General features: G+C 46.2%; 1 protein-coding gene across 5 annotated transcripts in view; it reads left to right on the plus strand.

Annotated features, from left to right (window-relative positions):
• Nucleotides 1–13,445, plus strand: part of LOC124606047 (phosphatidate phosphatase LPIN2) — a 306,193-nt gene that overhangs the window by 119,789 nt on the left and 172,959 nt on the right. The gene's annotated exons all lie outside the window — the stretch shown is intronic.

The following is a 13,445-nucleotide window of genomic DNA, read 5'->3' on the forward strand; positions in this document are numbered from 1 at the left end:
TAGTGTACCAAATGACAGACGTTCTATTCTACACTTCCTGATCAGAAGTATCCGCACACTCCTATGTAATGTGGAACTGACCACAGGTGTCACGAGAAGCGGAATCGCCAATACAAAAGGGAGAGGGGGGGGGGGGAAGTTTGTGTTGTCAGTTGTCAGCAGAGATGATCGTTCAGGAGAGCTCAATGATTTCGAACGTGGACTAGTCATTGGATGTCACCTGAGTAACAGATCAAATGGTTCAAATGGCTCTAAGCACTATGGGACTTAACATCTGAGGTCATCAGTCCCCTAGACTTAGAACTACTTAAACCCAACTAACGTAAGGACATCACACACATCCATGCTCCAGGCAGGATTCGAACCCGCGACCGTAGCGGTCGCGTGGTTCCGGGCTGAATCTCCTAGAACCGCTCGGCAGTAACAGACCCCTCAGGGACACTTCAACTCTTGTAAAGCTGCACAAGTCGACTACTGGTGATGTGACTGTGAAGTTGAAACGTGGAGGGACAACTACAGAACTACAGCTAAACTAAGATCAGGCAAGCCTCACATATAGCCGGCCGAAGTGGCCGAGCGGTTCTAGGCGCTTCAGTCTGGAACCGCGCGACCGCTACGCTCGCAGGTTCGAATCTTGCCTTGGGCATGGATGTGTGTGATGTCCTTAGGTTAGTTAGGTTTAAGTAGTTCTAAGTTCTAGGGGACTGATGACCTCAGCAGTTAAGTTCCATAGTGCTCAGAGCCATTTTGAACCTCACGTATAGACGGACAGGGACCGTCTAGCATAGCGGTGTGATTGTAAAGAGATCGCATCAGATCAGCGCAATGAATCACTTCTGAGTTCCACTGTGCTACCATCCAACGCAATGACTGCGCGTAGGAAAAAGAATGGAGTACGATGCTCGATCAGTTCCTCATATTCGTATGTCATATAATTATGTAGTCAGTGCCAAGCCACGCTTGAGTTCGAGTTAAGAGCCAATCCCATTTGGCAGTCTATGACAGGAAACGAGTGATTTTGGAATGATGAAAGATGCTATATCCTGTGGAAATCTGATGGAAGGGTTTGGGTTTGGCGAATGACCAGAGGACGTTACCTGCTACCATGTGCAGTGCTAACAGTGAAGTAAAGACGAAGCGATGTTACGGTATGGGGGTATTTTTCGTGATTACGGTGTGGTCTCTTTATTGCGCTCAAGAAAACCCTTAATGTGAAAGAAATGAACCCATTTTACAGCAATGCGCACTGCTTAGAGTAGAGAAGCAGTTGGGAGATGATGATTGATAGTAGCAAGATGACATTGCACTCCTATTATAAAGCTGCGTGATTTGTGTACAAGAACATTCCTGCAATGGACTGGCCAGCCCGGAATCAGTTGGAACACGTTAGGAATATGTTAGAACACCGGCCCTCGGCCAGTATTACTGCCTTCTCTGGTTTCGGCTCTTGAGGATGAGTACCTTGTCATTAAAGACATTCAGACATCTCACTCAATATGATCCAGCAGAGTTCAGGCCCTCATAAAGTCAAACGGTGGATGCACCCTATGTTAACGTCCACTGTGGCTGGATAGTTTTGCCCGATTCTTGAATATTGTTCATCTATCTGGGATCCCTATCAGGTAGGACTGATAGAGGAGATAGAGAAGATACAACGAAGAGTGGCGCGTTTCGTCACGGGATCGTTTAGCTGGCGAGAGAGCGTTACGGAGATGCTAAACTAACTCTACTGGCAGACATTACAAGAGAGGCGTTGTGCATCACGGAGAGATTTACTATTGAAATTTCGGGACAGCACTTTTCAGGAGAAGTCATACATCATATTACTTTCCTCTACATACATCTCGTTTCGGGGTGCACTCAGCCTCGTGATGCCAATTGAGGAGCTACTCGACCGAATAGTAGCGGCTCCGGTCAAATAAAACCATCATAACGACCAGGAGAGCGGTGTGCTGACCACACGCCCCTCCTATCCGCATCCTCAAAAGAGGATGACACGGCGGTCGGATGGTCCCGATGGGCCACTTGTGGCCTGAAGACGGAGTGCTGCATACATCTCGCGTATTGACCACGAGGAGAAAATTCGAGAAATTAGAGCCAATACAGAGGTTTACCGACAACCATTCTTCCCACGCGAGTGGAACAGGGTTGGAGGGATCGGATAGTGGTACCGAAAATACCTTCTGCCACACACCATTAGGTGGCTTGCGAAGTGTGATGAAGATGTAGATGTATAACGTACGACATAGATTAACCCACTAGACACCACGTGTAACTTCTTAAAGCTTTATTATTACTTCTAAAGTCAAAGACATTTATTTACTAAGATAAATAAAGAACAGAATACTTATTTACAACCTTCAACATCTTCTCCATCCTGCTCTATCACTAGCGGTATGACCTGTTGCACAGACCGACTAATGCGTGTTCCGTCAGGTGTCTGAAGAATTAAAGTCCCCATTATTCCGTCTCTTCCTTGTCTTCTTTCATTTATGCGGCCTCTATGCACGTGCGCATCGGCTGTGTATCCCCCTGTAACAAGGAAGGCGTTTGACAGGTTTCCTGTTAGGACGCTAGACTTCATGGTAGTTTGTTATTTCGAGAGGGCGCTATTTCTTCCATCTCGTTTTGCATCTTTTCTCTTTGCCTCTCCTCTCCTCGAAGATCCTTCGTATACTGAGCTCAGGACCGGTGGGTAATGTAGTTAGCCTTTCGCATGTTGAGAACTGACTTGATGTCAGTGTTTCCGCGTCGCCTTGCGTGATTGGTGGCAATTTGATTGCAGCTTTTATTTCCACGAGTAAAGCTCTAAGTATATCCTCGTCTACAACGGATGTTTAGAAAATCTGTCTCTGGCAATGTTTCGTTGTCTGTACCATACGCTCCCACCAGCCTCCCCAAGCCACCAGTGATACAATGAATTTCCATGAAACACCGCACTGAGCAATGTGCTAGCTGACCTTCGTGTTCTTACAGAAATGAGAGAGGTCTTTTAGCTCCATGTTCGCGGCTTGAAATTTTTTATATTATGACAATAAATAGTGTTTGGGAGTCCTCTCCTGGCGGAAAATCTTCTGAATTTCATCAAATGATAGAAAATTTGTATTCAGTTTTTCATCGTCATAAACAGCTTTCACCGTATAAAAACTGAAGCTCAAAGCAAATGTCAAGCGACGAAAAGTCCCAGTGTGCATATTACGGTATGATCTATTGGCAAACTTACGCTCTGTGTGTCCGCAAACACGACCCATACTCTCCACACTGTTTTCATCAAAGTGGGCACCTGCTGTGGCGTGAATTTCAGATCAATATGCAGGGTTTACTCTGAATGTTCTCTCAACTTGTTTACTCCACCATCCGCGTGAACTCAGCAGTGTCTCACAGAACAGATAAATCACGCTTTGGGCGCATGTATGTGAAACAAACAAAAGAGGGGGCGGATTTCGTCCTTTACTCCCTGTGAGATGGTGTTGACAATAATACTTGCTTCCCAGAAGCTTTAGGTAAATAATGGTTAAACAAATAAGTTGTGATAATATTTTGACTCGATAGAAAGTTCTAAAGAGCCAAACGAGTAGTGAGTGTATTCCAAAATTGTTCAAATGGCTCTAAGCACTATGGGACTTAATCTCTGAGGTCATCAGTCCCCTAGACTTAGAACTACTTAACCCTAACTAACCTAAGGACATCACATACAGCCGGCCGAAGTGGCCGTGCGGTTAAAGGCGCTGCAGTCTGGAACCGCAAGACCGCTACGGTCGCAGGTTCGAATCCTGCCTCGGGCATGGATATTTGTGATGTCCTTAGGTTAGTTAGGTTTAACTAGTTCTAAGTTCTAGGGGACTCATGACCTCAGCAGTTGAGTCCCATAGTGCTCAGAGCCATTTGAACCATTTGAACATCACATACATCCATGCCCGAGGCAGGATTCAAACCTGCAATCGTAGCAGCAGCGCGGTTCCGGACTGAAGCACCTAGAACCGCTCGGTCACATGGCCGGCGAGGATATTCCGACTTAATAGAATGTTCCAAAGAGCCACATTCACACTTCCTTTATTTCTGTAACGGCTAGTCGATTCGTACTACAGTGGAATAGTGTGTGTGTGTGTGTGTGTGTGTGTGTGTGTGTGTGTGTTTTGTTTGTTGTTTGTTGAGAGGAGACGTCAATGTGAATCAGAGCGAGCAAGCTGATGCGGCATGCGTATTGTGCAACACAACGCAACGGCAGGGAAAGTGGTAGTGGGTGGCTTCTCCATTACCGCGACGACTGGCCGTGGATCCGCCGGAAGATATCAGCTCAGGCTGTGCCAACCTGTTCCACGGAAGCGCCTGAATGTTACAGTAAGCTCAGCATCAATGCATTGCACAAAACGCAACACTAGCAGAAACAGCCACCTAAGTGTTTGACACCACGGAAAACATTTACAGTGACGTAGGACAGTATACGCGAACTCATTAGAGAGGATGGTAGTATTTCTTTTTATTCATTTGTTTTCTGACTGGTTTGATGCGGTCCACCCCGAATTCTTCTCCTGTGCTAGCCTCTTCATCTTATAGTAGCACTTGCAGTCTACGCCCTTGTAAGGTGGCTACAATTTCGCACCTTACAAGCACTCATTCACATACTTTGCCGTGATCTACAACCACATTAGGTATTATTTGACAGGTAGTACATCGTATATATGAATATTTAAAGGAGACTGACATTGTCACATACGCCTTGTAAATAATTTTTAATGCTTATTGCATGAAAGATGACGGAGTGTCTTTATTATCATACTAGTAGAGGTTGGAAGACAGTGGAAATGAAACGGCAGACAGAACTCAAGCCTTGGGTGGAAGGCCCACACTGGTGTGTTGGTCCTGCTTAAACACAGGAAATAGCAAGACGGACGTCGTAGCACCTAAGCGCTGGAGCACAATAGAGTCGCGACTGTCCGGCTTTGTAGCCGAACCGGAAGGATTATACTTCAGAAACTACTAAAATCTTGGACGCAGGTGAGAGGAACGAAGAAGCGGCACCTCGGAAACCACGCAGGCTAGGTTATTTCCAAGGGTTTTTTCTCAGAAGCGTACCATTGTACGAGTATAGGATTCTCCTCGCAAACTTTCCGCGCTGGACGAAAAAAGACTACAATATGGTTGGTCGGCGTTTGGAAGAATCTGTAGAGAGGGAGAATATTCCGTGGTTTCGGGAATATGATTCATTTTCGGAATTACGATGGTGGGGAGCCAAGCCTTGCTGGCAAGCCAGCGGTGGAGATACGAGGTCTTCCGTTGTGAGCGCCCTTGTGTGACGGTCGCGCGATATCAGGTTTTGTTGGTACAGATGGACTTGCTGTCTTTGCTCTCAGTAGAGTTTATAGTTAGAACAGTTAGGAACTGTACTGTTGCGAACCTATACGATTCTGGACTTAACCTCCGGTCGGACATTGTTTCCGATGGATAATCCGGAAGAAAAGCTTGTCTACAGGATTTTATGGCGTCATCTACCCAGACGTTATTTGAGGTTTGTCCTGCGTTCAACCATGTCTCGTCCAAATAGCATACAGGCTAGCCTTCATCTCTCAACAATTGTATGGTTCGCAGATAATGCCACTTCCATAAAATATCATCCCTGGCTATTAGCGTGCCAACGCGTCCAACCAGAACATACTTAAAATTAATTCTTTTAATGATTTATAAAACATTGTTCTCCGAATCACGTTTAAAATCCCCATCCAGTCACCCACACATACGTTTTTAATGTTTTTATGAATACTTTAAGGCAGATACTGGGATGGTCCATTTGGAAATGATACATCTTTGTCCTATCCGACATTGCGTTCCGTTTATAATGACATGGCACCCTAATCATTTCTCTTTTCCCCTTTTGCTTGAATCGGGATGTCTCTAGAACTTGTAAACATCTTAGCTTACTGTACTTTTATCTTATTATAAGGACAGATTTCCACCGGTTTCTTTACTCAGCCAAAGAGGCAATCAACTGGGAAAGTATACCACTCTTGCAACTCGTCGAAAGCGAGTGTGGGAAGGTGCCGAATGTACCCGAGTGTGGGGAGCTCCCAGTTCGGCATCTGAAAAATGGTTCTAATGGCTCTGAGCACTATGGGACTTATCATCTGAGGCCATCAGTCGCCTATACTTAGAACTACTTAAACCTAACTAACCTAAGGACATCACACACATCCATGCCCGAGGCAGGATTCGAACCTGCGACCGTAGCAGCAGCGCGGTTCCGGACTGAAGCGCCTAGAACCGCGCGGCCACAATGGGCGGCTGGACATCTGACCCAGCTCCGCTGGTTACACGGGCATTATAGTGCCTTACGAGCGTTTACCTTTAAGGCGTCCTCTCATGGTACGTGAAAACAATCGTGGACGAGGAGTTGGTGACCTCGCATCGCAATTCCACGTTCCATTACATCGCGAAGCTTGAATGGGATATCTGGCACTTTAGATTTTTACCTTATTGACGGGAATGTGGTCAAGATGCAGCGTCGATTTTACGTCACAAGCAGGACTTAGGAGACACCGTAGGGAGTTGAACTCCGTATTTTGTGGTTTATATATTATAGCGTACGCTGTGTGAATGTAATTTGTTTCAAAGCACCAGCAAACTGAGAATCTCTCGAAAACGCGTCGTTTTATGTACGATTTATTATAATAAAATGATAGGGAACTACATATCGGCAGATAAAGGGTTCTAGAGTTAAAGTGCTATGAAAGTGCGACTTTTCAGTTCTACGGCACAAGTGAATGGTTTTTTGTTCAATTTTTCATAGTTAAACGTCAAGTAATCACATTTTTAGCTCCAAGCTTCAGACACTGTGTACCATACAACTAAAACTATGTTGTCAGTTTTCAAGTCTTACTATAGTTGATAGGCCGGCCGCGGTGGCCAAGCGGTTCTAGGCGCTTCAGTCCGGAACCGCGCGACTGCTACGGTCGCAGGTTTGAGTCCTGCCTCGGGCATGGATGTGTGTGATGTCCTTAGGTTAGTTAGGTTTACGTAGTTCTAAGTTCTAGGGAACTGATGACCTCAGATGTTAAGTCCCATAGTGCTCAGAGCCATTTGAGCCACTATAGTTGATAGTGTCGTAGACTGTAAGGAGAAAGGTAGCAAGTTCGCATCTGGCCACTTGCGAAAGTTTTTTCGACTTTTGTTCTCTAAAAGATTTTGTGGCTTTATTATTAATCTAATACAACTATTATCTCCGACAGTCGATATTATTAATAATGTATGAGGGGCAATCAAAAAATGCTGTTTGAAGGTGTTGCTGCGGCGTATATGTAACGTAGTGCGACTCGGATGCGGATGTATTAGCTCAAACATGTAATCAAGAGAATAGTATGGCATTTGTGTCTTTCCGATGTGCGTGCAGTAAATACGGGAACATGAACTATGGCACGTTCCTTCAGACGTAGGAAGTCATTTCTGAGCATGTAGGAACGACGACGAATACCGTGTGTAACGTGATTCGCAATTGGTAACACTTCCGGTGTAAGGACAGCATGCCCTTGCCTGGGTCATATCTGCGGGCGTGCATGCCTCGGGGCCGGTGTGCGCCTGTGCTGGCAGCTGCCCGCTCCTGGCACGTGTCGGTCGCGTGCGCGCGCACACAACACGCCCAGCGGTGTCTACTCACGCGCCGCTACACGTGCTACTGCCAGCTGCCAGCTGACTCCCTGCTACACCTGTCCCGTCTCACACACACACACACACACACACTTGAACAGGCTTCACCTGTCTGACTTACGGAGTAGCCTTTATATCCTTGCATTGCTGCCAAAGTTAATGTTGCTAGGGACGTCCCGAAATTGGGAATACGAGCAACAATCGATACTGTACCGCGACATTTATGTCTACGTATATATTCCGTAAGCCACTAAACACTACACGGCAGAGGATACCTTCTGTCATTCACTGCTAGTCTTTCCCATCCCTGCCGCGCGGGATTAGCCGAGCGGTCTGAGGCGCTGCAGTTATGGACTGTGCGGCTGGTCCCGGCGGAGGTTCGAGTCCTCCCTCGGGCATGGGTATGTGTGTGTTTGTCCTTAGGATAATTTAGGTAAAGTAGTGTGTAAGTTTAGTGATGACCTTAGCAGTTAAGTCCCATAAAATGTCACACACTTTTTTCCCCATCCCTGTTCCATTTGCAAACTGAGCGCGGTAAAAATGACTAACTCTACGCTTTGTACGAGCCTCCGTCGTGACTTAACGGGGCTTCTTGCCTCGGTGGAAAGTAGTTCAAGCAATCTGTACTGCTGTTCCTGCTGCTGCCTGTGGTGTTTGTTACTTCTTGGTTCGAATTTTTGTCTCGACGTCACTGTTTTGGACTTGGTCTCTTCTTTTGCTGCTGGTGCGTGATCGCTACTCGCGCAGTAGGTCCGGCCAGCGTGTGGTCGGCCGCCAGTGCATCTGATTGTCCGAGCCACTGCCCAGTTGCTTTTCTGACTCCCGCGTTGTGGCGTAGAATCACTTTGCTATTTGCCGGAAGCGCTGTTTTAGCAGCGGTATTCCAAAAAAAATTAGGAAATTTGTGGTAAGTTCCTATGGGACGAAACTGCTGTAATCAATCAGTAGGCTTACACACTACTTAACCTAACTTAAACTAACTTGCACTAAGGACAAAACACACACACACACACACACACACACACACACACACACACACACACACACACACACATATGCCCGAGGGGGGACTCGAACCTCCAATGGGGTGGAGGCGCGTGAACCGTGGCACGGCGCCTAGACCGCGCGGCTACCATGTGCGGCGCGGTATTCCAGCAAGCTGGCGAGCGAACTCTGCCGGGAGGAGACGATCCGCCATCTCCTCCATTTCTCGCTACGGTCCGCACACCAAGGCATCTCAGCATCGTTCGTAAGAGTCCGGACACCACATGTCTTCGCGGCCCTTCCGTGACATGTTTGGTGGTGGCTCTGAGCACTATGGGACTTAACATCTGACGTCATCAGTCCCCTAGAACTTAGAACTACATAGACCTAACTAACCTAAAGACATCACACACATCCATGCTCGAAGCAGGATTCGAACCTGCGACCGTAGCGGTCGAGCGGTTCCAGACTGAAGCGCTTAGAACCGCTAGGCCACTGTGGCCGGCGTTTGGTGGTGCCAGGAGGATTGTTTTCTAAACTTTCTCGGTAGTTCAAATGGTGCAAATGGCTCTAAGCACTAAGGGACTTGACATCTGCGGTCATCAGTCCCCTAGAATTAGAACTACTTAAACCTAACTAACCTAAGGACATCACACACATCCATGCCCGAGGCAGGATTCGAACCTGCGACCGTAGCAGCAGTGCGGTTCCGGAATGAAGCGCTTAGAACGTTCGGCCACAGCGGCCGGCTTCTCGGTAGTGTTTTGCGAAATAAAATGCCTTCCAGGGACTCCCATTTGGATTTCATGGAGTGTTTCCGTAATACTCACGAGTTGCTCGAACCTACCGGTGACAAATCTAGCCTAATGGATTTACTGGTGGCCAACTCCTTTTACTCCGTCGCTGACGTTTTTCGTAGAACCAACTGATGTGAATACAAAACAATATGACCACTTGTTTAATAGCTTGCTTGTCCGTCTTTGGAACGAAATACGTCACTCATTCTGCGTATCTGGGATCCGACAGTTTGTTGCTAGATTTGCGGAGGTATATGGCATTAGATGTCTATGCACAGGTCACGTAATTCGCGTAAATAGCGGGCCGCTGATTTGCGTGTGCGGTGATGGCGCCCAATGGCAACCAAGATGTGTTCCATAGGATTTAAAACAGGCGAATTTGGTAGCCGAAACATCAACGAGAATTGACTATAATGCTCCTCAAACCATTGTAGCACGGTTCTGGCTCCGAGACACGGACAATTATACTGCTGAAGGGTGACATCACCGAGGAACAAGACATCAAGCATGAACTGATGTAGGTGGTTCGCAGCCGTCCTATACAAACGCAGGAGAATGTCTACCATAGCGTAATACTGCCGCCACAGCCCGCGTCCGTGGCGCGCTGCATGTTTAGAGCCGCCGTTCACCCCGATGACGGCGTCTGTGGAGAAGACCATCAGCCGAGTGCAGCAAAAATGTAGTTCACCCCTAGATCCGTACCTTTCCATTGGTCGACTGTCGAATCCCGATGGTCCTGTGCCCACTGCAATCATAATGGACGATGTCGTTCGATCAACATGTGAACACGTAAGAGTGGTCTGATGCGGAGCTCCAGGTTCAACAATGTACGATGAACGTTGTGCTCCGAAACACTTGTGCGTGCACCAGCATTGTTGTCGCGAATGGGTCGCTGATGTGAGTAGAAATGCATAAGATTGCACAAGACGAACATGTAGGAATGCAACCTAACGTCAGCCAGGGCGCTGGGAAGCAGGAGAGGTTGCGTTTTGTGGCAAGGTACGCTGGAGCTACATGGCCAGCTACGACAGAATGTTCTGGAAGGACGACAGGATACGGGAGACGTGCGTGATCGCGGGGGATTGCATCAGACGAGGCTGTATAAGCAGGGCCTGAGTTACTTTTCCCTCGGGACGGGACTTAGTTTCTCGTTTGCTCAACTTACATTCAATGTGTTGGTGCCTCTTAGGGTTCGACAGTGGTCTTATCCTACCTCGTGTTTCGTCTCAGTTATTTCATCAGAAGTATACGTCCCTTAACCCACCGAGTTCCCTTATCTGCAAAGAATTTCCAGCTTGTTTTCCAGCGCCAGGACTTCGAGTTGGACGAGCCATCTCATTACTGGATTTAGCGTCTAGCTTCCATCCTAATCCGCTCGCACGATACTACAGACGAAACATTGTGCTCTTTCGGCACAGATGCCGCAGATCACCATCTCTCCTCAGACAAGCCTACGAACCCCACGTTCTGTGAAGGGTCATGCACTTCAACCGTTCAGCACCTAGTTTCACTGTCTTTCTACCTCTTTCGGTAGATGCTCACGACAGTAGCACGTGAACGTTTGGTCAACTTCGTCGTTTTCGAGATAGTCTTTCACAGGGTCTGCGTAATAATATCTTCCCTTTGTCAAAGTCGCCTATCTCAATAGAGTTCCCCATTTGCTAGGGTGGTTCTCCGTCCATGTCTCCTTCACTTACATACTCTTGTTAGCGCATCACGTGCCCGCAACAGGTTACGCCCAACATCGCGGTGGACAGTGGTCGTAAATGTTTCGACTCATCAGTGTATGTGTTAGTAATAGTATGAAATAACGCGAGTATTAGTATACTTTCGCAGTACTGTAATGCGACCAAGCTGTAAAACGGTTTCTTCTATCTGATGATCGCTGCACAATAGCCTAAGAATTATAGTACTTTCAACACTACTGCCCAGTCAGCAATCGTGATAATCTAATATATAAGAAACTATCAGCCTCGTTTGCGGTAATGAAACCAACCTTTACCTAGGTTTCAGCCCAAGTAATTGAGCCTTCTTCAGAAGACAAACGCGGTGGCCGAGCGGTTTTAGGCGCTTCAGCCCGGACCCGCGCGACTGCTACGTCGCAGGTTCGAATCCTGCCTCGGGCTTGGATGTGATGTCCTTAGGTTAGTTAGGTTTAAGTAATTCTAAGTTATAGGGGACTTGATGACCTCCGATATTAAGTCCCATAGTGCTCAGAGCCATTTGAACCTTTTTTTTTCAGAAAATAAACCTGATTATATAATATGTCTACGAGGGCATGGTCTAGAAATAAAACTAAAACAGCCGGAATAGGCCTAAGAGTTATCCTACGTCACTCAGTGGATTGAACATTTACATGTTTTGTGACAAATTATTTATTACCTTTTAAAGAAAATTATGTTTAAGAATTTTTTACCCATTTCACATCCATAAGGGACATTTCACATGGCATCTTTGGGACATACATTAGCATATTTCTTTTTCTTTCCAATTATTGTTTGTGTATTCTCGTTTTTCTGACATGATCTACATCCTGTAGGAGCTCCTCATTGTGGATCTCTTGAAACGAGAAGTACATCAAATCTAATTTAACACCTCTGATCTGCTTCCAAGTCTTCCCTTAACACGACCCGGCTTGGATCCCAGATGAATGACTCCAAGTGATGTGTCGCTTGTGTGGAAAAATGTTCTCCATCCAGCACGTATGGGTAGCAAAAAATTTATGTCAAGGCCAAAATTTTGTTTCCTGTTAAAATATTACTCCTGAATCACGACACACGAATTTCGATCGAAATTCCTCTACTGAAATCTAATAAGACCTAATAAAACATTTCAGCTGCAGATGAAACCATTATGTTGGATACCGGAAGCATCAAATTCGGGTTGTAGAATGTTTTCAGAAACATCCCATTTGAGAGAGACAGTTGCAAATGCAGTGACGATACCTGCCGCTTCCTGATACGAAAACGTAGCTACCTGGCTGCACTGCATCTTGTCAGTGCTATGCATCTGTCAGTATTTTGAATCGTTTAAGAGCCATTCTTATCAGGAATGAGTGCACAGCACGTGGGCCGTGGTTACGCAACTAGTGATCCTGTGTAAGCATCCAAAGTCGCCACATTGTTATGTTATCTTCACAGTAACAACTGACTAGAGGTGACTGACCCGTGCAACTCACCTTTAACAAAGAGCATTAGGCGCTAACTATCGATCTCTCATGTCGTATCTTCCACACGAAAGAACTCACTCCGTCGCTAGTGACTTCATCGTCGACGGAAATTTTCACACTAAACTTCGTTTCCTCTTTCTCTTCAGAAGTGGCTGCGCACGCATGCCAACAAAATGTGGTGCCGCTGGTGGAAATATTTTGAAAATCAGAAATTCGTACAAATATCTTGAAACATTGTTTATGAACGCCGTACACTCCTTCGTAATTTTTTCTCAGCTGTGTGTCACAGTGAACCGATAGATCTTTTTCTTAATATGTCCCAGCATATAAAAATTGAAGTGTCAAAATTCTTACCAGAAATACTATCGTTTTCAAAGTTTTAATTATATTTTGATGGTTTGTGACTGCAAAAGGCGTTTTATAGTGTTATGAAGTGGAATAAATCATTTGAAAAGAAGAGAAAACTGCTATTACAGTTTAACGTGCAGAGCTATAGCTTCCAGGAGAGGGAGGCGAGGTAACAACGAATCGGAAACGTGTCCAGAATTTACCAACTTCGCGTTGGTACAACTGCCAGCACGATGACTTTTCTGCAGTTTTCCACACTCGTCCAGGTAAATACCGAGCCGTTTCCCCATCTATGTCACAAAATGACAGCACACAAATGGTTACCAGTATGGTTCACACACAAAATTTACATGAATCCCAGATAGAGGTGGCGTAGGACTCTTCTAAGAGAATTGTGGCGAATCTTATCGTATCGTGCAATGGTTTTAAAAATAAAACTGCCCGCTCGTGACTGAGAGAGTAGCTATCATTAGCGGCTGGTATTCCCATGGCTGGACAAATACTGAACA

The sequence above is a fragment of the Schistocerca americana genome, chromosome 1 (assembly GCF_021461395.2).
Source record: "Schistocerca americana isolate TAMUIC-IGC-003095 chromosome 1, iqSchAmer2.1, whole genome shotgun sequence".
Taxonomy (NCBI): Eukaryota; Metazoa; Arthropoda; class Insecta; order Orthoptera; family Acrididae; genus Schistocerca; species Schistocerca americana.